This window comes from Lampetra planeri, chromosome 71, assembly GCF_965212315.1.
Source record: "Lampetra planeri chromosome 71, kcLamPlan1.2.h2, whole genome shotgun sequence".
NCBI lineage: Eukaryota > Metazoa > Chordata > Hyperoartia > Petromyzontiformes > Petromyzontidae > Lampetra > Lampetra planeri.
The window spans coordinates 380,953-405,189 of record NC_136176.1 but is presented as its reverse complement, the minus strand read 5'-3'; the positions used below and the strand labels follow the sequence as shown (position 1 = coordinate 405,189).

Genomic DNA, 24,237 nt, shown 5'->3' with positions numbered 1-24,237 from the left:
TTGGGAACCGGAGCGAGGGGACCTGCCAAGCCTCTTCCTGACTATATTCAGGACACCGTTCGCCGAGTCACTGTGGCGCGGGAAGGGGCCCGCATGGCTACGGCCAAATCCCAGGCTCGGAATGAGAGGTGTGCACGACGTTCAAAAGGGGAATGCCCCTGGAAACCGGGGGACCTGGCCTGGCTTCATTGTCCACAGGTGCGGCCAGGTACCTCTCCTAAGTTATATAAACCATGGCAAGGGCCGGTTCGCCTCATCGAGGTTCCCAACCCACAATCGGCGCGTGTTCGGTTTGGATCTCGGCGTTGGTTCGTCCACACATCTCGGTTGAAACCATATGTGGCCCCACGACCTGATGCGTCATCTCCTGAGATTGCCTTGCCGGGGTCTGTTGCTGCCGACTCGCCCTTGCCTGTGCCTGCTGACCTTGCAAGAGCGCCTGTCGTGCCTTTTACAGACGAGCCGGCCGTGACGCGGCAGGGGAAAGAAGACTAAGCTCAGGGTGCGCCTACCACGGCTGCGGAACCCTTGAGGCCCGCAGCCCTTCCAACCCCGCCGCGGACGCGATTGCGGGACGCCTCTGATACTGCGCCTTCGAGAATAGGGGACCGGGACGTTGCCAGGCCTCCAATAGCGACAGACAAACTTCAGCCTGTCGCTCTTAAAATCCTGCCACGTCCCCGCTCGGCGGGAGGGCCGCCAACCGTCCGGGACGGTCCGGCGACCCGCACCCGCTCAAAATCCCTCACATTTTGTTAATTATTGTGTTGTGTTCTTGTTCTTTCGGTATTTTATTGTGTGTTCTGTGTCCTTTTTCGTATTCGGTCGTGTTCGCTCGCATTGCTTGTTGGAGTTGTGTTCAGCCGAGGTCGGCTGGATTTTCTCTACGGGGGAGGGTGGTGTAATGCGGGCGTAAACGACCTCCCGGAAGTGACGTCATGGGGGGAGGAGTTACGTCACGTGGGGGAAAGGGTTCAGGGTTATAAGGGGAGAAACCGGAAGCAGTAGGGGAGTGATCGGAGACTGGGAAAGTGTAAGGCCACGCAGGGCGGAGTGGGGAAGAGAGAGGGTGGCGAGATCGCCACACACACAGACCCCGAGGATCGGCACCGTCGGCCAGCGGTGACCGACCCCGGGGCTGGAGGAGCAGCGAGGAGGCTGCAGAGAGAGCAGCGGGTCTGCAAGGGTGGAGTTGGGCAGCGGGGTCTGCACGACGAGACAGCAGCGGGTCTGCAAGGAGGGAAGTGGGCTACGTGAGCGATAGCAGCCTGGGGCTGCAGAGCGAAGAGTAAGGGGGAGTGCCGTGACGGAAAAGAGATCGAACCCAAATAAAGGACACAGGACAGAGAGAAGCGTCCGAGTCTTTTATTACACATGAATGAGCTGTGTGTGTGATTGAGCGGTGTGTGAGTGAGCTGTGTGAAAATGAGCTGTGTGTGAGTGAGCTGTGTGTGTCTTGGGTGTGTGAGAGAATGAGCTGTGTGAGCTGCGTGTGTGTGTGTGAATCAGTGTGAGTGAGCTGCGTGTGAGTGTGCGTGAGTCAGTGTGAGCTGTGTGTGTCAGTGTGAGTGAGCTGTGTGCGAGCTGTGTGTAAGCTGTGTGTGAGCTGTGTGAGAGAATGAGCTGTGTGTGAGCCGCGTGTGTGTGTGTGAGCTGTTTGTGAGTCAATGTGAGTGAGCTGTGTATGTGAGCTGTGAGAGTGAGCTGTGTGTGATTGAGCTGTGTGTGAGAGTGAGGTGTGAGTGAGCTGTTTGTGAGCTGAGTGTGAGTGAGCTGTGTGTGTGTCAGTGTGAGTCAGTGTGAGTGAGCTGTGTGTGTGTCAGTGTGAGTCAGTGTGAGTGAGCTGTGTGTGAGTGAGCTGTGTGAGAGTGAGCTGTGTGTGATCTGTGTGTAAGAGAGAATGAGCTGTGTGAGCTGCGTGTGAGTCAGTGCGAGTGAGCTGTGTGTGTGAGTCTGTGTCAGTGAGCTGTGTGTGAGTGAGCTGTGTGTGAGAGTGAGCTGTGTGTGAGAGTGATCTGTGTGTTAGAGAGAATGAGCTGTGTGTGAGCTGCGTGCGAGTGTGTGTGTGTCAGTGTAAGTGAGCTGTGTGTGCGAGTCAGTGTGAGCTGTGTGTGAGTCAGTGTGAGTGAGCTGTGTGTATGAGCTGTATGTGAGAGTGAGCTGTGTGTGTGAGTGAGCTGTGCGTGAGAGTGAGCTGTGTGTGTGAGCTGTGTGAAGGTGAGCTGTGTGAGTGAGCTGTTTGTGAGCTGTGCGAGTGAGCTGTGTGCAAGTGAGCTGTGTGAGTGAGCTGTGTGTGAGTCAATGTCAGTGTGAGTGAGCTGTGTGTGAGAGTGAGTCAGTATGAGTGAGTGTGAGCTGTATGAGTGAGCTGTATGTGAGAGTGAGCTGTGAGAGTGAGCTGTGTGTGGGAGTGAGCTGTGTGTGTGAGCTGTGTGAGCTTTGTGTGTGTGCGAGTTGTGAATGAGCTGTGTGCGAGCTGCATGAGTGTGAATCAGTGCGAGTGAGCTGTGCGAGTGAGCTGTGTGAGAGTGAGCTGTCAGTGTGAGCTGTGGGAGTCAGTGTGAGCTGTAAGCTGTGTGTCAGTGTGAGCTGCGTGTGTCAGTGTGAGTGAGCTGTGTGTGTGAGCGAGCTGTGTGAGCAAGCTGTGTGAGCGAGCTGTGTGTGAGCGAGCTGTGTGAGCTGTTTGTGAGTTGTGCGAGTGAGCTGTGTATGTGAGTGAGCTGTGTGAGTGAGCTGTGTGAGCTGTGTGAGTCAGTGTGAGCGAGCTGTGAGCTGGGTGTGAGAGTGAACTGTGAGAGTGAGCTGTGTGAGAGAATGAGCTGTGAGAGTGTGAGTCAGTGTGAGTCAGTGTGAGCTGTGTGAGAGAATGAGCTGTGAGAGTGTGAGTGAGCTGTGAGCTGTTTGTGAAAGTGAGTCAGTATGAGTCAGTGTGAGTGAGCTGTGTATGAGTGAGCTGTGAGAAAGTCAGCTGTGTGTGAGTGAGCTGTGTGAAAGTGAGCTTTGTGTGTGGGCCGAAATGAAGAGCCTTCTTTACGCATCTTAGAAAGACAATAGCACCTTTTTTGCCCACTTCAGCAGTTGCTTCTTGCTGTGGTTGTCCCACCTGATGACGGATGCTTGTGTTGAGCCCAAGACGTTGTGATTTAATTTATTTTTATTTTATACCTACGTGACTTTACCGAAAGAACCAAAGAGTATGGATACCTGCAGTCACGAAAACTTCAAATCTAACATCACTTATTCAATGTTTGACCCTTATAGACAAAATCAGATAAGTAATAATTCTAAATTATTGAGTCATTTTAACCAAATTTAATTACTGCACTGAAATATGCTGCATCAGGTTACATCGAATTAACAAGAAGCTATTTAAAAAAATACACACCGTCTGCTTACCAGTATATGTACAACATACTATTGTGTCATTCAAAACGAGTAGGACATTGCATGCTGGCGTCTGGGTCAAAATTGATGAAATTCTAAACATTACCAACAAACTCCACAACCAAGATGCCACATCAACCATTGCCCGATACTGACAGGCTCTTGTCCACATGCAGGCCGGTGCAGGGCCACCGGTGCAGGGCCACCTCCTTGTGCCACACAGGGGCAGCTGCTACTTGGGGATGCTCTTCGAGTGTTTGAGACGAGATACGATAAAAAAAACTCCGAATTTCCGAGGCGATTAAGCAAGCACAATAAAAATGCAATTATGATAACATAGCAAAAGCTTGGGAGCTTATTGGCTATCGCTCCTGGTTAGAGATCTACGCAACCCACAGGTCCACAAAGACTGGCCGCTCTTACCCTGCAGGTTGCACCTAGAAATTGAGTTCAACTTCACATTCTTGTAATTAAAGGCCTGTGACAAAGGTGCGTCTATTGGAGCGACATTGTCTCAGACTTACACATCTACCGGGTCTCCATTTGACTTTGTATTGTCTCGGAGGAAGTCCACCCACACCTCCACTTCCCCCAACTGCTGGGAGTTGCCTTGCTATGCCTCGCAGTGAGAATTATCCTCCTGCTTCACGTTGCCTCCATCGATGTGAAGGTCCGATTTTTGAGTTGACTCTTCATCTTCACATTTTACCTTCATTTCTTCACTTTTCACCATCACTTCTTCATATTTCACCTTCACCTCTTCATATTTCACCTCGATACCTTTAAAAGTGTCCAAGCTGGGATTTTCTTCCGGTTCTTGTTTCATGAGGGATGGGCTCATTGCGGCACTTTGACTTTCACAAGCGGATTTCAGACTCCACTCCTTGTGAATCTTCTGATGCTTGTGTGTTCTCTGGTGTCTTTGAAGATTTGATGACTGTGAAAACGTCTTCCCGCACACACTGCACCTGAAGGGTTTCTCTCCTGTGTGTGTTCTCTGGTGTTGTACAAGAGCAGATGACTGTGCAAACACCTTCCCACACACACTGCACTTGAAGGGTTTCTCTCCTGTGTGCATTCTCTGGTGTGCTACAAGAGAAATTGAATGTGCAAATGCCTTCCCACACACACTGCACTTGAAGGGTTTCTCTCCCGTGTGTGTTCTCTGGTGCATTACAAGAGTAGATGACTGTGCAAACGCCTTCCCACACACACTGCACTTGAAGGGTTTCTCTCCTGTGTGTGTTCTCTGGTGTATTGCAAGAGGAGATGAACGTACAAATGCCTTCCCACACGCACTGCACTTGAAGGGTTTCTCTCCTGTGTGCATTCTCTGGTGTGCTACAAGAGAAACTGAATGTGCAAATGCTTTCCCACACACACTGCACTTGAAAGGTTTCTCTCCCGTGTGTGTTCTCTGGTGTTCTACAAGAGTAGATGACTCTGCAAATGCCTTCCCACACACACTGCACTTGAAGGGTTTCTCTCCTGTGTGTGTTCTCTTGTGTATTACAAGAGAAGATGAATGTGCAAATGCCTTCCCACACACACTGCACTTGAAGGGTTTCTCTCCCGTGTGTGTTCTCTGGTGTATTACAAGAAGAGATGAATAGGCAAATGCCTTCCCACACACACTGCACTTGAAGCGTTTCTCTCCTGTGCGAGTTCTCTGGTGCCGTGTCAAATTTCCAATACGATCCGTGCTGTATGCACGCTGGTCGCATTGTTGCCTTTTTGCACCGAGCCGTGCCGAGTGCCTTTGTTCCATCAGACAAATTCTGCAGAGGAAGTGACAGCTGCAGACAGAAAAAAAATATCAACACCATCTACACGTCAGTATTGATGCACAGAGGAATGCATATATACAGTCACACGTGTATATACTTATTCATATATTCATGATATAGTGAAAAAGTGTCCCAAATTCCTCACACAGGCTGTTATGGCACACAATGAGAGGGCAAATGGTCACAAACATGCCTGGAAGCCCTCGTATCTTCAAAATGAATGTTAACCCAAAACTCCGAGCACACAATTTCGGCTGTCTGGCTCCAAAAGGAATATCATAGGGTGTTGAGAATAATACTATTTGTGTTATTTGTGTTATGCAGAAATGCATAAATTAATGTTCAATCGCAACTTAGAGGTGTGAAGCCAGGCACAGATGTCCTTGAATGCTGGGATGAACAGTTCCAACATCAGCTGCATGTGTGCTGTGATAACTTCCTGACTCCATTCGTACAAGGAGTTCCAGAGGAAAATAAAAACAAACTACTATTTTGATATAACCTCCATGCTCAATAGAGTTAATAGACATTACTGCAAATACAAACTTGACACTGTCCCACACTCATAGGTAGAGCCAGGATTTTCAAGTAGGGGGGGCAACCCCTCCAGCAATGAAAAATGATAGGAGTTGTTAGTATGTAAGGAGTTGTTATTAAGCAAGGACTTATCCCATGCTTTTTATTCGAAGCGTGTGATCGGCATGGCGCTCGCTGAAGGTGTTTGCCTTCAGGGAAGTCGTGTACTGTATACGCAACTGCGCACAATTCTGAGTCGCTTGCAACTGCTTTGCCGTTACTTATTGCCAATTATGGACTCAGACCGTTGTCCTCTCTTAGAGTCCCTGGCACGTAATATGCCACACGGTGGCAGTGGGGGTCGCAAAATGCCGATTTATCTATATATATAAAATCGCAAATCTGTCTGTCTGTCTGTGTGTCGCCGGACCATACGCAGTTTCATTGGACGGCGGTTGCCCCTGGCAACGGGTAGCGACGCATTCGCTGCGGGGTGGACGCCATTTTTTATTCCCGTTAAAAATATGCGCACGCATTAACACGCGACTCTGAGGTAAGTTCATCAAAGTTTCACGTCCTCTTCACTCCCCCCCCACCTCAATGTGTGCAATTACTATTATAGGGTCGGTAGATAATAAAATTATAGCGATTAGACAGTATTATTGTAGCGCGGGGGGGGGGGGGGGGGGGGAACGGCACCCGTACCCAGCCTCAGCCGGGTGGGCAATTTAGGCGAGGCCGGAGGCTCTGCACGCTACTAGGCCTCGACACCCACCACGCGACTCTGAGGTAAATTCATCAAAGTTTCACGTCCTCTTCACTCCCCCCCCACCACAATGTGTGCAATTACTATTATAGGGTCGGTAGATAATAAAATTATAGCGATTAGACAGTATTATTGTAGCGCGGGGGGGGGAGGGGGTAACGGCCCCGGTACCCAGCCTCAGTCGGGTGGGCAATCTAGGCGAGGCCGGAGGCTCTGCACGGTACTAGGCCTCGACACCCCACCACACTATAGGCCGTACATATTACTGCACAGCGGCCGAGGAGATCGTGGCTGGGGGGGGGGGGGGGCAGGGGTAGCAGCCCATCTGTGTATATATGTAAGGTTATTAAGAAATATATTTTTCATAGCGATTAGACAGTATTATTGTAGCGCGGGGGGGGGGGGGTTAACGGGCCCAGTACCCAGCCTCAGCCGGGTGGGCAATCTAGGCGAGGCCGGAGGCTCTGCACGGTACTAGGCCTCGACACCCCACCCGTGTCAAGCGACAACTTTGTGGTATAAACTCGATATACCCAGCGTTGCCCGGGGGGAAAATACATTTAACTTTCAAACATTACCTAACAATGAAATCTGTGTATATATGTAAGGTTATTAAGAAATATATTTTTCACCCGGGCAACGCCGGGTACTTATGCTAGTCTATATATAAAATGGAAATGTGTGGATACGTGTGTCTTTTCGAAATGTTTAGCATAGTTCCCAACATGCAACACACTTGAAATTTGGCATGTGGGTAGGTTCCATACTATACACAATGTAAAAAGCATAATAATAGACTTTTGTATTTTGGGGGGGGGGAATGACCATGAAGTGTGTGGCGTCAACCCGCAACACACCTGAGTTAAGCGCTCTGCAATGCATAGAGCTGTTAACAGCGTGCCGGGAGATTTTAGGTGGCGTTTCGCTCCTGGCCGATGAGGCCATTGGCTTCTCGGAGTTCAACAGTGGCGGCTCCTGCAAAATCTCTCAGGGGGGGCAAATGTCTGGATGATTGATAAGGATAAGGTCCACCCATGCAATGAATAAATTAACAGCTTAAGCATGTAAAGGCAACTTCACTTCTTTAATATTAATGAAAAATAAAGTTACTCTTACAATACATCTTGTTTGTTTATATACTCACTATTAAAACAAACCACTCAAGTTTATTTTATTATAGATTCCACTAGGTGGCGATAAATTATATTGTTGGATGAAACGTGCTTACGTATGATGACGTTAGCACGTATGATGACGTAAGCACGTTAGTGCATGCCCTCCCGGAAGCCATAGAGAATGCATTGCAGCGCCCCCGTTCGAAAAAAAACATCTTTGAATGTAAGTCTATGGGGCCACTCGGGGCGATTCTCAGTCGGAGTGAAATCGCCCATAAAGAGGCGGTACTCCACAGAACGTGACATGACGCTGATTGGACTATATCCAGAGGCACAGTGACGGCTAGCGTGACTCTGTGGTTGAATGACATTGGTGGTGCGTCGCCCAATCGCCCTAATGAAGAAACCGCCCCTGGAGTTCAATACATATCCGTGCAAAGAACGGGTACAACTGCTATCTTAAACAACTACGCTGGTTTGGTCGTCTGCGTGCGTATCTGGACGTTAATTTATTTACGGACCCGCCCAAACAGCTCGCTCTGATTCGATGAAAATAAAACAGCCGGCAAAAAGCCACAGCTCACTTTGATTCGATAAAATTAAATAATTAACACGCCTGGAAGAGAGCGATAACATATGTTTGGCAAGGTCTGCGCCGCAGTGCTGCAGTGCACTGTGGGCGCAGACCCTGCGCTGTGTGAGTGTGGTGTGTATGCAAGTGTGCGAATGGTAGTTACGCTAATATTACGTTTATTTACGTAAAAAATGGGTGCTGCGTGCTGCGATTAGTGGAGTCCCCAAACAACTTTACCTTACGAGTAGGCAGGGGTCGCTATACAGTGAGTCTTAGCGGACTGAGCTGCCAGCTTCACCTGCCGGGACCACGGCCAGTTGCGTAGCGCCCCCTATAGTTTCGCCCATGGGTCAATACCCCCATGGGGCAACCAAGCTGACTGATTCATGGGTACAATGGGTACTATCCGGCTTATTACCATTATTATGTATTGACGTTCATCACGTCTCCATGGACGGCATGCTGCTGCTGGTAAGGGCATGTGTTGCATAATATGCAGCATGTGTCCGCGTATCATGTTTGCCACGGATGCAGTTGGCATTACTGTACATTTTTCATGTTTTGGAGTGCCAATCCCATGCACTTTGAAATATAATACACTGTCTAAAAAGGTTGCAGCCCGCCCCCCGCCGCTGTCACTCTCTGGCCGTTGCACAAGCCATATCGGAATTTGCGACATGCTAAAACAATGAGTACAGTGTGACACCACCCGGGTAACTCCCGGGATCAAAATGGGCATTGGAAAGTGATCGCTTTATTGAGATGATTATGGTACTACCACAGGGTATTGTGAACGCTTCAGGAGGAGGAGAGGTCTGGATTTGTAAGTCTCACAGTACCGGTAAGAAGCGCCGGGTGGGGGATGCCCTCCACTGGGGTACAAATTTTGTCATTATTAGTGTAGTGGTGATACGCGCTGGGTGTATATGTCGTGTGCCAGCGCGTATGTACGGGTGTGTGTGTGGTGACGCGCGCTGACGGGGAGGAGCAGGCGTCAGTGCGCGGGTGGGGGTAGTGCTGCTGATTGGCTGTGTGCCGGTGACGCGCCCAGAGGGAGTGATCGGGTAGCAGCGCGGTGTGATTGGTCGGGGAGTGGAAACACGCGCTGAGCGGAACCGGATCGTAGGGATAGCGCGTGGGGATTGGGTAACTGAGGAGCGGTGCCGACGTTGAGGTCCGCATCCGCTCCGTCTCCCGGGAAGAAGGGGTATATAAGGTGATGCACAGAGGAGCAGGGGGGAAGTGGAACCATCTAAGAATGAAGACGAAGGTGCAGAGATAGAGCCCGGAGAGGAGAGTAATGGAGAGTAGAGGAGAGTAAGGTATAAGTGTGTAGCCAGCGAGAGAGAACGGTCTACACGAGCTGAGTAATGTATAGTGTGTAGCCAGCGAGAGAGAACGGTCTACACGAGCCGAGTATGCATACGGTGTAGCCAGCGAGAGAGGAAGGTCTACACGAGCCGAGTATGCATACGGTGTAGCCAGAGAGAGAGATGCAAAGTCTACACGAGGCGAGTGGAGAGTGTAGCAGAGGCGCAGAGTCTACACGAGGCGAGAGAGGAGTGTAGCCGAGGCGCGGAGTCTACACGAGGCACAGAGAGCCGGCAGCACAGAATTCAGAGTCAAGAGAAGCGCATTGTGAAGAAGAGAGGCCACGCGTTGTATTGTTACAAGTCAAGATTTAATAAAAGAAGTGTGTTCCCGTCAAGGAGTTTCCTGCCGTCATTTTCCAATACTTCATCTGGCGTCAGAAGTGAAACGGGCTTCCAAGTATGGAGACGAGGAAGACCCGTAGGACCCACGGGATTGACCGCGAGGAAGACCTGGACGACTCGGGGCCGCTGGTGGCGGGGGGTGAGGAAGAGGACTTGCCCACGCTGCAGGGTCCGTCGACGGCGCCGGCCGAGCGACCGGGGACAGACGCCGGGCTTCGTGAGGCGCACTCCCGACTGGCGGAGCTGCTGCTCGCCGCCGCGTCCATCTTGGCGGAGATCAGCTCGTCGGGAGGAGCGGGGACGGTGGGGGACATTTTACAAGGTCGCCCCGCAGATTCCCGCCAAAACGAATGGGGGATTCCCGCCATTGCGCCTGGGCCTACTTTTGGCGGGAACGGCGAGCGCCACGTGGTGGTGGGTTCCCAAGCGCGCGCATCGACGTCATCAGCGCGCGAGGGGGTCCGCCATCTTACGTCTGCTGCTGGAGCCGCCATCTTAGACACCGACGGACAGGCGGAGAGGAACCACGAGGCGGATGACTTCATTTTTCAGCAGCGCCTGCCCACGTTGTCAGCCTTCAAGGCGGAAGGCGGAGACTGGGGCCAATTTCAGCGAAGGTTTTTGGCCCATCAAGAGATGTCAGCGTGGTCCGATGCTACGGCGCTGCGGGCATTGCCCGCCATGCTGGACGACGATGCGCTCGCGGCCTTCAGGGCTGCACGGAAGTCGGACCGCTCCACGCTGAAGGATGCGCTGGGGTTGTTGGCCAGGGTCTACGGGCCTCCCTCTACGTGCCGCCATCAGTTCTACGCAAGACGGAAAGCGGCCACGGAGACCGCGCTGGCCTATCGCACGGCGTTGCTGGCTCTTGCTGATGCTGCGTTCCCTCGGATGGACGAGGAGGGCCAAGACGCGATGGTTTTGGAGCAGCTGCTCAAGTTGGCGCAGGACCTGGGGGTCCCTATCAACACAGCTGACGAGATTGATATTTCTTCTTTGAGAGTCGCCACGAGTATTCAAGCGCACGAGGCCCTACAACGGAAGCAAGGCGTTGGTTGCAACGCTGCTGTCGTCGCAGCCCCGGGTTTGGTGGTCGCCGAACCCCAAGTCGTCAGCCCACGAGAGGAGGCGTTCGCCACGGGACGACCAGGGGACTGGAGGCCGGGGGCCCGGTCGCCTCTGCGATCGGGCCGAAAGTCGGAGCAACCAAGATCTACTCCGACCCTCGTCACGTGCTATAACTGCGGCCTCCGGGGCCACGTGGCGTCCGGGTGCCGCGCTCCGCGGCAGCGCGCCATGGGAGCTCGGCTGGACGACGACCGAGAGCCCAAGTCATCTCTACAATCCCCGGCAAGTCGCGGCACCTCACACGCTCGGCCTGTTTATTCGGCACACATGGGACGCCGCGTTGCGGCGGAGGAGGGCCGGTTAAGGTTCGGGGATTCGGTTCGGCGAGGGGGGTTCGGCCGGGACCAGGGAGACATTGAATGGGCGGAATTGGGGCATAGAATTGTGGCTGCTTCGGCGGGTTCGTCCGTTGTTACGGGATCTATTGATGGGGTTGAGATTAGGGTGTTAGTGGACACGGGGGCATCGGCAACTATTATATCGGACCTCATTTATAATATTCTTCCGGTCCAATGTCGTCCGCTGCTTCCAGTGGATGTGCCATTTTACGCCGCTAATGGGGGATCGTTGGGCATTATCGGTCAGGTTAGGGCGTCCATTTGCATTGGAGATATCAAATTGTCGGGACCCGTTTTCGTTTCGTCTTCTTTGGCAGTTCCGTGTCTTTTGGGCACTGACTTTTTGGCTAAAATGCCCATTAAAATTCTTATCGATCAACGATGCATTGAACTGCCATCGGGTCGCCGGATTTCATTTTTGACGGGCCCTACTGACATTCGGACGGCGTGCGCTACGATACAAGCGGTGGCGACGCAGACAGTGCAAGTGCCCCCGGGTTCACAGATGTTGATTCCCCTCCGGTTGCGGAAACCATGGGTGAGGGAGGCTTCGGGACAGAGTATGCTTTTGGGTCCTTCTAACAAGGCTGTCGGGGGTCTTGATTTATCGGTGGCTCACACTTTGGTGCGGGCTGACAGGGATCCGTTTGTGATGGTTTTGAACGCGGGGTCGCGACCAGCTGTCATTCCGCAGGGCACCGTGCTGGCTCACGCGGCGCAGGTCCCTGGGGATGATGGGTTGGTTGCGCAGGTGGGCTCGAGCCCCGCGCGGAACGTTGAGCCAAGGGAAGACCTTGAGTGGGTCCATTCGTTATGTGCCGCCTCGGACGATTTGTCGGCGGCGCAGTTGGGTGCGCTGCGCGAGTTGCTCATTGAATTCTCTGATGTATTCAGTAAACATAAGTATGACATTGGGTGCACGGATTTGTTGCACCATCACATTGAAACGGGCGATGCGGCGCCGGTCAGGCTAAATCCCTTCCGACTGAGTCCCGTGGAGAAGGAACATGTTCAGTCGGCTGTTAACGATATGCTAGAAGCCGATATTATTTCGCCCTCCTCTAGCCCGTGGGGAGCGCCTATTGTGCTGGTTAAGAAGCAGGACGGGTCCCTGCGATTCTGCGTTGATTTCCGTCGCCTGAATAAGATCTCTGTGGCTGACGCGTATCCGCTCCCCAGGATGGATGAGTCCCTCGATGCATTGTCTGGTGCGCGATATTTTTCGACTCTTGATTTGTTATCGGGGTTTTGGCAGTTGCCGCTCGACGAAGAGTCGAAACCTAAGACAGCATTTCGGACTCCAGGGGGGCTGTTCCAGTTTAACCGGTTACCCATGGGACTTCACTCCTCTCCAGCGACGTTTCAGCGACTTATGGAGCTGGTTTTGTCGGGCTTGCAGTGGGATACATGCTTGATTTATATGGACGATGTCATTGTTTTCAGTAAAACGTTTGAGGAACACCTCCGGCGATTGAGAGGGGTGTTCTTGCGAATGCGATCGGCTAAGTTGAAATTTAAACCGGCCAAATGTCACCTCCTTCGTAGGTCCGTTAGATACTTGGGTCACATTGTCGATTCTTCGGGGATCTCCACCGATCCCGCGAAGACGGATTGTGTCGGTTCGTGGCCGACACCTACGTCCGTTTCCGACGTGCGTAGTTTCATCGGGTTTGCTTCTTATTATCGGCGGTTCGTTGAGCACTTCGCCACTATTGCAAAACCCTTGCACGCTCTAACGGCGAAGGGAGTGAAGTTCAAATGGGGACCGGAGGAGGAGGCCGCGTTTCGCTCCCTCCGGGACGCCTTGGTGGGTGCCCCACCCTTGTGTTATCCCGATTTTGCCAGTCCCTTTTTGCTGGACACGGATGCTAGCAACACGGGCATTGGGGGGGTGCTATCCCAAGTCGTTGGGGGTGTCGAAAGAGTTGTCGCCTACGGTAGTAGGGTGTTGTCTCCGGCGGAGCAGCGCTACTGTGTCACCCGTCGCGAGCTGCTTGCCATTGTTTTTTTTGTGCAGCAGTTTAGGCCATATCTTTATGGTCGTCACTTTACAGTCCGAACGGACCACGCGGCGCTACAGTATTCATTGAGGGTCGCCCAGCCCTCGGGCCAGTTGTCGCGTTGGTTGGAAGTCCTCCAGGACTATCAGTTTACGACTACGTACCGTAAGGGGTTGCGACACACGAATGCCGATTGCTTGTCGCGGTTGTTGCCTTGTGATGAATGCGCGTGTTTGTCGGGATCGGCGCGCTGTAAACCGACGCTTGCGGGGGAGATGGGGGCACTGGCTGCGACAGCGGGCGCACCGATCGGGGATGATTCCACTGCCTCTCAGGGTCGGGACTCGCTGCTCTCGCTGTCGCTCAGCGAATGGGGCCGCCTCCAGATGGCGGACAGCTCGCTGCTAGCATTGCGCCGCAAGGTTGGGGGTCCCGAGGGGGACCAGGAGCGTACCGGCTCCTATGTACTTGAGCGGGGCGTGTTATTGAAATGGGACAGTTTGTCCCGGCGGAACGCACTCGTGGTGCCTTCCGCTGTGAGGGGGAGGGTTGTCTTGGCGGCACACGAACGCCTCTTGCACTTGGGAGTTAACAAGACGCTTGCCCTGCTTCAGCGTGACTATTACTGGCCGGGAATGGGAAGTGATGTGGTGCATATTCTGAAGGGGTGCGTTGAGTGCGCCAGGCGTAAACCACCGGCCGTGGCAGCTAATCCACCGCTGCAATCTATTCAGGTCTCGCGTACCAACGAGCTCGTTGCACTCGATATTTTGGGGCCCTTCCCAGTCACGCCGAGAGGGAATAAATATTTGTTAGTGGGGGTCGAATACTTTACCCGATGGCCTATGGCGTGGCCTCTCGCTAACCAGTCGGCAGCGGCTGTGACGGATGCCTTCGTCCAGGGCTATGTCCTGGACAAGGGGGCTCCCGAACGCCTGCTGACCGACCAAGGTAAAAATTTTTCGAGTAAATTGTTGCAAGAGGTGTGCGATCTGTTGGGTACCAAGAAGGTGCGTACCTCCCCGTACCACCCGCAGACTGACGGGATGGTGGAGAGACTCCACAAAACCTTGACTTCCATGCTGTGCCAGCAGGTGTGCGAGGCACATGTAGATTGGGACCTGCAGGTCCCGGGAGTCCTTGCCGCGTATAGAATGGCCCCCCATGCAGCTACGGGGTTTTCCCCATTCTATTTGATGTACGGTCGGCAAGCTGACCCGCCAATAGAAACGCAACTTGGCCTGTCCGCTCCACGAACTAATTCTAATTTGGTAGAACATATTAAGTTTAATATTCACAAGCTGACAGAGGCGAGGGAGGCCGCGCGGCTTAATTCGCGGGCTCGCCAAATTGCTAATGAACGGTTGCGGGCACGGAAGGTGTCCATGCACGAATGGAAACCAGGTGACAGGGCCTGGCTGCATTGCCCTCAGGCACCCTTGGCTACGTCGCCTAAATTGTTGAGACCGTGGAGGGGACCCGTGGAGGTCGTGCGCGTTGCACGGCCCCAGTGCGTTCAGATAAAGTGGGGAAAGCGCCGGTGGTACGTTCACCCCTCCCGACTGAAACCGTTCTCGCCTCCATATGGCCTCCCCTTGTGTCGTGATGGCCGGGCGTGTGACGTGACCGGCGACCCAGAGGGGGAAATGTCTCTGCCTGATCCACACGTATTTTCGCCTGATCTGCTCCCAGGTGTCTCGGAACTGACAGCTGCCGATCACCGGCGGCCGGATCTCCGCGGCGGGGCCGGCCCTTTCAGGCCCGTTCCGCGCCGTCTGGAGCAGCCGGAACCGCCGGACGGTCGTCAGTGTCCCGCCCCATACGATGGACCAGCCAGACGGACTCGCGCCAGGTCGTGCTACTTTGCATGACCTGCCTCGTGAGGAGTCGGGGCAGTTGGAGCGCCTCGTCACTGCGTGTAGTCGCAGGGACGTGGGGCGCGTTCGTTTCGAATTTGCTCGTATCGTGTTATTGTTGACTTTTCGGGTTCATTGTCAATCTGTACATAGTTATTCTTGTTGTTGTTGTTGTTGTGTTATGTTACGGGGCACACTCGGGGGGTTACGGGGTTTTTTTTTGTTGGTTGTCGTTTTATCGTCGCGGTTGGTTGTTGTTAGCAGCCGGGCCGGCTGCGAGCTATGTGGGAGGGGGTGATGTAGTGGTGATACGCGCTGGGTGTATATGTCGTGTGCCAGCGCGTATGTACGGGTGTGTGTGTGGTGACGCGCGCTGACGGGGAGGAGCAGGCGTCAGTGCGCGGGTGGGGGTAGTGCTGCTGATTGGCTGTGTGCCGGTGACGCGCCCAGAGGGAGTGATCGGGTAGCAGCGCGGTGTGATTGGTCGGGGAGTGGAAACACGCGCTGAGCGGAACCGGATCGTAGGGATAGCGCGTGGGGATTGGGTAACTGAGGAGCGGTGCCGACGTTGAGGTCCGCATCCGCTCCGTCTCCCGGGAAGAAGGGGTATATAAGGTGATGCACAGAGGAGCAGGGGGGAAGTGGAACCATCTAAGAATGAAGACGAAGGTGCAGAGATAGAGCCCGGAGAGGAGAGTAATGGAGAGTAGAGGAGAGTAAGGTATAAGTGTGTAGCCAGCGAGAGAGAACGGTCTACACGAGCTGAGTAATGTATAGTGTGTAGCCAGCGAGAGAGAACGGTCTACACGAGCCGAGTATGCATACGGTGTAGCCAGCGAGAGAGGAAGGTCTACACGAGCCGAGTATGCATACGGTGTAGCCAGAGAGAGAGATGCAAAGTCTACACGAGGCGAGTGGAGAGTGTAGCAGAGGCGCAGAGTCTACACGAGGCGAGAGAGGAGTGTAGCCGAGGCGCGGAGTCTACACGAGGCACAGAGAGCCGGCAGCACAGAATTCAGAGTCAAGAGAAACGCATTGTGAAGAAGAGAGGCCACGCGTTGTATTGTTACAAGTCAAGATTTAATAAAAGAAGTGTGTTCCCGTCAAGGAGTTTCCTGCCGTCATTTTCCAATACTTCATTAGTATACGATCATGCAATGTTTCTATCTGCAAGCTGCCATAACTTAAACGATCCCCGTTATTGTTCGATTGAGAAATGGAGTGACCCACACCTCTGATACCATATGAGGAACCCAAAAATCTGATGCATGCGTACAACACCCACAATGGGAATACGTAAACGTAAACACACCAACAAAATACATTTTAATATAAGAAAAAAATAGGTGGCCCCATAGCGCATCTGTCTGTGTGTGTACATAAAGACGGAGGATGCAGGGGCCAACCTGTGTGCGATCGGAACGGTGCAATTGCTGACCAATGTCACTGTGGATGGCGCACACGCTGACGCACACCGGAGCTGTGTCTTTGCGATGCAAGGGCATGGTGGATGGTGGAGCGCATATGGATGGTGCGTTACGAATAAAATAAAATAAAACAAACCGCTGGAAGCAGCCATGCGAGCAGGCTACCTTGGGAGCGATGGCGAATGGGTTGCGTGTCTGGAAGAAGCCTCGCTCTTTCAGATGCCGTACCAGCTTCGTCAACTCTTCGCTACGATACTGCTGTATTCCATGCCAGCAGATACGAAGGCTCTCTGGGATAAATTCTACGACGAATTGGCTCGAGATTACGAGTACCAGTACCGCCAGCTGACCAACAAAGAAGAAATGGTAAATCTTCTTGGTTCTTTCGTTAAAGTCACGTAGAAGGGAAGTAATACAATTAAAAAATGTAAACATAATAAAATAATTCTCACGACGTTTCGGCCACAACGCAAGCAGCCGTCCTCAGGTGAAAACCAGGTCTGTCGAGGCGACAGCGTCTGAATGAAACAGCACACGTGCTTGGAGCATATATATAAGCTGGGTTGGAAGGGGGGGAAATGGCGACTTCACAATAAAATGTGCATATCAAGAGGAATTTAGCATATTTATGGGAAATGCAGGTATGTGATTTGTACTACTTATGCCCGTGCATTATGCATGATTAGCAGCATCAAAGGGAGGGGATATAGGAAATGCAGGTATGTGATTAGTACTACTTATGCCCGTGCATTATGCAGGATTAGCAGCATCAAAGGGAGGGGATATGGGAAATGCAGGTATGTGATTAGTACTACTTATACCCGTGCATTATGCAGGATTAGCAGCATCAAAGAAAATAAAAGAAATGGTAAAGTTCAAGACCCTTCACAGCCTCCACGAGTTCCTCACGGCAGGTGGGATCGCTCTGTCGGACTTTGACGACCTCCTGCAGCTTTCCGAGTACCCACACTTGGTCTTGGACTCGCTGCTTGAGAACAACCATATCCGCCGCGAATTGGACACAAAGGACTTCCCATTTCGACTTCGGCGCAAACAGTTCCCCATTGTCCCAGCCTTCGCGATGACCATCAACAAGGCGCAAGGGCAAACTGTTCACAACCTGGGATTATATCTATCAACGCCATGCTTCTCGCACGGCCAACTGTACGTGGCAATATCGCGAGTCACGGCAAGATCCAACATCAAGGCGCTTATTGAGGGACCTGACGACGAGGAGGAAGACGGAGTGTACACGAAGAATATCGTGTATCGCCAGATATATTTGAATAAGTTGCATTCTATATTTGAATAAGTTGTATTCTTGAATACCGTCGATTGAGCGTCTCATTAAAATAATATAACCTCACAAAAATAAACATAAAACAATCACCAAAATATGTATATTGTGTCCAGCCACTTTCAACTCCCCATCAACCAAGTATATGCACACCGCCCGCGAAGCGGGCGGCGACTGCTAGTCTTAAATATAAAGCAGAATTTACATCTGTTTGTTTGAAGCAGCAAAACCTCTACAACGCTGAGCTCTGGCATCATGAAATTTTCACAGCATTTACTGTCTGGAATTTCTAAGTGAACGCGACTATTTTCAGCTCACCTTGTCATTCCCTTACCGAGTGGCCAAATCGAGTTTACGTAGAAGTGGGTTAAGGTTGAATTGAGTGAAAATATCCGATTTAGGTAAATTGATTTGTTTTGGCTTTTTTCATTCTTTCAATAATAAAAAAATATTTCAGTGAAATAAGGGAATATTAAATGAATTCAAGACAAGAATCCAAGTCCCGGGCGAAGCCGGGTAGTGACGCTAGTTACTATTAAACCCCAATGATCCAATCGAAATTTGGGATTTCGATCGGATCGTTGGGGGGCATGTGCCACCCCACCCCCACTGGCTTCACCACTGTCACACACTGGCATGGTTCACAGGTGGTGGTGTGTCTAGACCCACACCTGGCCACCTTCACCTGCTCAGTATTAATGCTTCCTCACTCTACCAAGTAATTCATTGAGGTACAATTAACATCGCCGAGGCTGCGTGTCTCTCTCTCCCCGTGGTTGCGTGGATTTCCTTCCCGATCCCCCGGTTTCCCCTCCACATGTAGAGAGTGAGCACCGCCACGCGTCTAGAGTGAACACCGCCACGCTGTTGACAAGCCTCACCTTGTTGTTGTTGTGGGCAGGTCGCTTCTGAAAACAAGAGCGGTAGAGCAGCTAAAGCGGGCTTGGCCTGGTAAAATATAAAAAAAACTGTGTCAATATTTAAAGTAAAATAAAGTTACAAAGTAGTTAGCCAGGTCAAGACAAATTATCTTAAGCAAGAGAATTGAAGCAAATGCGATCAGGCGAGGGCAGGAGGCAAGGCCCCGCGTTGTAAAGTTCCTACCAGGACATCGCTTCCATGCTCGCTGCTACTCAATTGACATCCCAACAAGAGAGAGAGCGAGTCTCTACCTCGGTAAACAACAACCATCACCATCAAAACAACCACAACCACCACAACCGCGATGAGAATTTCTCACCTCGGATTTCAGCGCACGGGCGGAACGGCAGCTTACTGTTACCTCGTTACGTCACGCGGCAGTAGGAGGTGACATGACGTCACTTGCGGGGTACGAAAACACTCCCCTCCCACAATGAGCGGTTTAATTTAAATAAATTATGCTAATGAGCCGGCCCATCTGTAGGAGGGGTGGGGCGCGGGTGCCGAACTAGTCGCAATAAATCTTAATTTTAGAACTTTCGTGACTGCAGGAATTATGATTTGTTTCTTTCGGTTAAGTCACGTCTAAAGATAAAATAATAAATTAAATAAAATAATAGAATACGACGTTTCGATTGCAACACAAGCAATCATCATCAGGTATAATGAAATAGCGACATAAAATCTAACCAGAAAACTATAGACAGACATATTAGCAGACAGATATCACCAAGATACATAGCGAGAGCAACACAGGTAACAGAGAGGGGTGATCGTCTCTGTGTGGTGGCCTTAAATAGACAGAGGGGGGGGGGCGGAGGCAGAGAGAGGGAGGAGGGTTAGAGAACAAATTAGCATATCAATGAGTGGTCAACAGACGTGGTGCTGCGAATGCGATGGCACGGCAAGCAAGCCTGAAAATCAGGAGGACACACTAAAATTAAATAACCTAGTAAAATATCGAAATGTAATGTAATACAACACAGAGGGTCGGTCAACACACAATTAACGCATAGCCTGGTTGATTACGTATTTCAAAGATTGCTAAGTTAGAATTTAAGTGTGAACAATCTAAAGAGAGGACACAGGCAGAGAAAACAAGTCGCCAGAGAGAGAGAGAAAAAAGATAAGCTTAAAACTTCCCCGTAGAAGTGGTTCAATCTTAATTTTAGAACTTTCGTGACTGCAGGAATTATGATTTGTTTCTTTCGGTTAAGTCACGTCTAAAGATAAAATAATAAATTAAATAAAATAATAGAATACGACGTTTCGATTGCAACACAAGCAATCATCATCAGGCAATAAACTCGCGACTGCTTTCACGAATACATTATGTTAATGAGCGGCCAGTCACCGGGCGTAGTTTTGCCCAAATAAAGATTGTCACTGGAACAGATATCGGCAGCGGATGAGGGGAGGTGACGTCACTCTCAAGAGCGCGGTGGTCGGTAGTGGGTGACATGACGTCACTAGCAAGGTCTATTTCCCCGGACGCTTGACGTTGATGAGGTCACGCTAAGCGGTGACGTCAAAGAGCGGGGTCAAAGTTCAAGTTTGTTGACAGAAGAGGAGCGGCAGTGTCGTGGTGAGCGCTGCGCTCCGCACCGACCAGCCGAGTTCCATTCCCGCTCGTGGCCAACACCGCCAGTGACGAGTCTCTGAACCGGTCCTGAGCCTCCCCTACGTCGACTCAGCCTCAAACGAGGACCCGGTGCGGTGTGTAAACATCGCCACGAGGGAGACAAAGGCGGCCGGGCGTGGTGCTGGCCACCCACCCCTCGTGTGCCGTCCCACCCTTATTAGGTGCTCGCTAACAGCACTTGCCCCTACAGTCTGTTAAGGCTATACAGGGATCTTTGTGTTAGGTGCTCACGAACGGCGTGTGCGGCGGCGTGAGTTGTGCTGCGTGAGTATAACTGTATAACATGTGTGTGAGAATGAGTGAGAATGAGCTGCATGTGTGAGTGAGCTGAGTGAGAGTGAGCTGTGTGTGTGAATGAGCTGTGTGAGTGAGCTGTGTGCGTGAGTGAGCTGTGTGTGAGTGAGCTGTGTGAGTGTGAGTGAGTCAGTGTGAGTGAGTCAGTGTAAGTGAGCTGTGTGAGTGAGCTGTGTGAGTGAGCTGTGTACGTGAGCTGTGTGAGTGAGCTGTGTGAGTCAGTGTGAGTGAGTGTGAGTCAGTGTGAGTGAGTGTGAGTCAGTGTGAGTGAGTCAGTGTGAGTGAGCTGTGTGAGTGAGCTGTGTGAGTGACCTGTGTGAGTGAGTCAGTTTGAGTGAGTCAGTTTGAGTGAGTCAGTGTGAGTGAGTCAGTGTGAGTGAGTGTGAGTGAGCTGTGTGAGTGAGCTGTGTGTGTTTACATTGGCGCGTGCAGGGGGGTTTAATCGTGTTCTTTTTCCATTTGTCCGTAATCATCACTTTCCTTCATCTCTCTCGTGAATGTCAATATAAATGTACGTGTCTGTATTCATTACGGTATTCATTACAATACAAATGAATGTTTATTTATTCTAATTGTAAGTTTTATTAACTACGTTTATTTATTCTTTGGTTCTTTCGGTTAAGTCACGTCTAAAGATAAAATAATAAATTAAATAATACCATATTACGACGTTTCGATTGCAACACAAGCAATCATCATCAGGCATAAAAGAAATAGCAACAAAAATCTAACTAGAAAACTATAGACAGACATACAAGCAGACAGACATCACAAGGACACACAGAGAGAGGACACATATCGGCACAAAGAGAGAGGTCGTTTCTGTGACTGTGCCTTAAATATAGAGAGGGGGGCGGGGGCGGAGAGAGGGAGGGGGTAGAGAAAAAATTAGCATGTCAATAAGTGGACGGCAACGTGATGCTGCTGCAAGTAAGATGACGACGCGGCACGCTTGAAAATCAGGAGAAAGACACTAAAATTAAATAACCTAGTAAAATATCGAAATGTAATGTAATGCAACACAGAGAGTCGGTCAACACACAATTAACGCATAGCCCGGTTGATTACGTATTTGAAAGATTGCTAAGTTAGAATTTAAGTGTGAAAATTCCAAAGAAAGGACACAGGCAGAGAGAACAAGATTACGTTTATTTAGTGTTAATGAGTTTGAATGTGATTTAGGGCCTAGTCCGTTAGTGCCTTGACTAAAGCACTCCGCTTTTGTATTGTTTTTTTGTTAATTTGTGTACATTTGTGCACTTTCAAATATAAATGTACGTGTCTATATTTATTGTAATACAAATACAAGGATATTTATTGAAATGTTGGGTTTATTTTTATTTGTTTATTGAGTTAAAAATTACACTGGTCACACTTTTTCTGGCATAAGGTATTCCAACGGTTTTAAGGTAATTTTGGGGTGCTGATTCCAAATCTGGCATCAGTTTTTGTGTATCACATCATATTTTTGGGATATGAAATATTGCATTTTCAATCAAATCAGCAAATGTATGCTCATATACGAATAGCTAAACAGACATCCATACAAGAATAAGATAAGATACAATAATAATGAAACAAACATTTAATGAGCCGTAGCACAAAGTTGTGAGAGTGACTGCATATCAATGTGAGTGAATGTAAGAATTGAATTGTGAAGATAATAAAAATATGTACAAAAAGGTCATTCACAATAGTGATGTTACATCTCCATAAACGACCTCTTCTTTGACGATCTCCGATGTACAGCTTATGGAATGTCTCTCATCAAGGACCAGCATTAATCTGCCATCATGTTTGAGTCCCATATGGTCTTGGTAACGTTCTTCCATAACTTTAATGTCTTGACGAAAGCGTTCACCTTGCTCTTTGCTCACGTGACCCATGTTCTCTGGAAACTTAGCCAAGTGACTATGTAACCTTGATGCTCATTCTACATCCAAGTGCTTGGAAACTCAAGAGCAGCTCCTCCACAATCTCTCGATAGTTGTCCACTTTCCTGTTCCCAAGGAAATTCCGCACCACATCAGATAATGCATTCCAAGCTCTAGCCTCTGCCGCAGTCGTTGTTGTAACAAAGTGTGGATCCCTGATGAGTGTTCTTATTTGAGGGCCAACAAATATTCCTGCCTTTTCTTCTCGGCACTGAGACTTGAAAAGGTTGAACATATATAGCTGAAGCAGTCTCCAGTGTGATCAAGAGCTTTGACGAATTGCTTCATTAACCCAAGTTTTATGTGCAGTGGGGGAAATACAATTGTATTCCTATCAACCAGAGGCTCATTCTTGATGTTCTTGTCACCAGGCGTCAAACTGATTCTTGGTGGCCAGTTCTGTTTAACCCAGTATTCTAATGTAGCCCTACTGTCCCAGTAGCACAGGAAACAAGGGTATTTGGTGTGACCTCCTTGCTGACCCAGCAGAAAATTAACCATTTTCAAATCAACACAAATTAGCCATCCATGAACATGGTATTCCAATCTATCCAGAACAATCTTGATGTTGGCATATTCTTCATTCATTTTTACAGTGTCCTATTGGGATTGAACCATATATATTTCTGTTGTGAAGTAACACATTTCAAACTCCTTTTACTACTGTCAATAAAAAGTCTCCATTCACTTTAATCATATGCGGGCAGTCCCATATTGAGAAGAAGCCCTTCAGCATCATTACAATAAACAAGTTTTACTTTCTACGTGACTTTACCGAAAAAACCTAAGAAGATGATTCCTTGCAGTCACGAAAGCTTCAAATCTAGAATAAGTTGGCCATCTGAATGGAAGTACTGCTTCTCTGTTACAATAAAAGGGGACAGTAGTACCAGGTCTGAGTAGTCCTTTCTCTTGCAGCCTGGAAGCCAACAATTCAGCAGACTGCTTTGGCAAATACAAATATCTTACAAGATCATTCAATTCAGGCTGACTAAACAGATACATTTTATCACAATCTGCATCAGATGACGTATATTGTATCTGAGCATCATCATCATCTGTATAAACAGGTAAACTGAGGGATTCAGCATAAATCTCTGGTAGCTCAGTAAATACAGGCACAAGTATTTCCTCACAGTGCTCAACTGGTCATCTGGTAGATGGGATATCTGGGTATTGTAAATGTTGTTTGTTTTTCTTATTGAAACCTTTTACATTGACAAGGCAGAAGTAGCAGTTATCCAAATGGTTTGTAGGTTCTCTCCTAACCATTGGCACACCAAACTTCAGCTTAGCATTCTTTCCTTTAGACCATGATCGCAAAGTTTCAACACAGATTTTACACACTTTGTGAGGAGCCCAATGTTTTAAGTAGGCAAGATAAACCTTGACAAAGGTATTGATGTTGCACCTTTGATCCTGCAAAGTGAATCACGACGTAGTGATTTTCATTGTTTTATTTTTATACATTTTTATTTCATTTTTTACCTACGTGACTTTACTGAAAGAACTAAAAGTATACCCCTGATATTTTAAAGATGGC

The 24,237-nt window shown here is 49.9% G+C and overlaps 1 long non-coding RNA gene across 2 annotated transcripts in view; it reads right to left on the bottom strand.

The window, feature by feature from the left end:
* Positions 1-1,350: 1,350 nt before the first annotated feature.
* LOC144737510 (uncharacterized) overlaps positions 1,351-24,237 on the bottom strand; it is an 81,340-nt gene continuing 58,453 nt past the window's right edge. For both annotated transcript variants that reach the window (XR_013589010.1, XR_013589009.1), the window contains exons 9-10: positions 18,785-18,851; positions 1,351-5,180 (exon numbers count right to left, since the gene is read on the bottom strand). This is a non-coding gene — a long non-coding RNA (uncharacterized LOC144737510). The remainder of the gene's footprint in view (positions 5,181-18,784; positions 18,852-24,237) is intronic.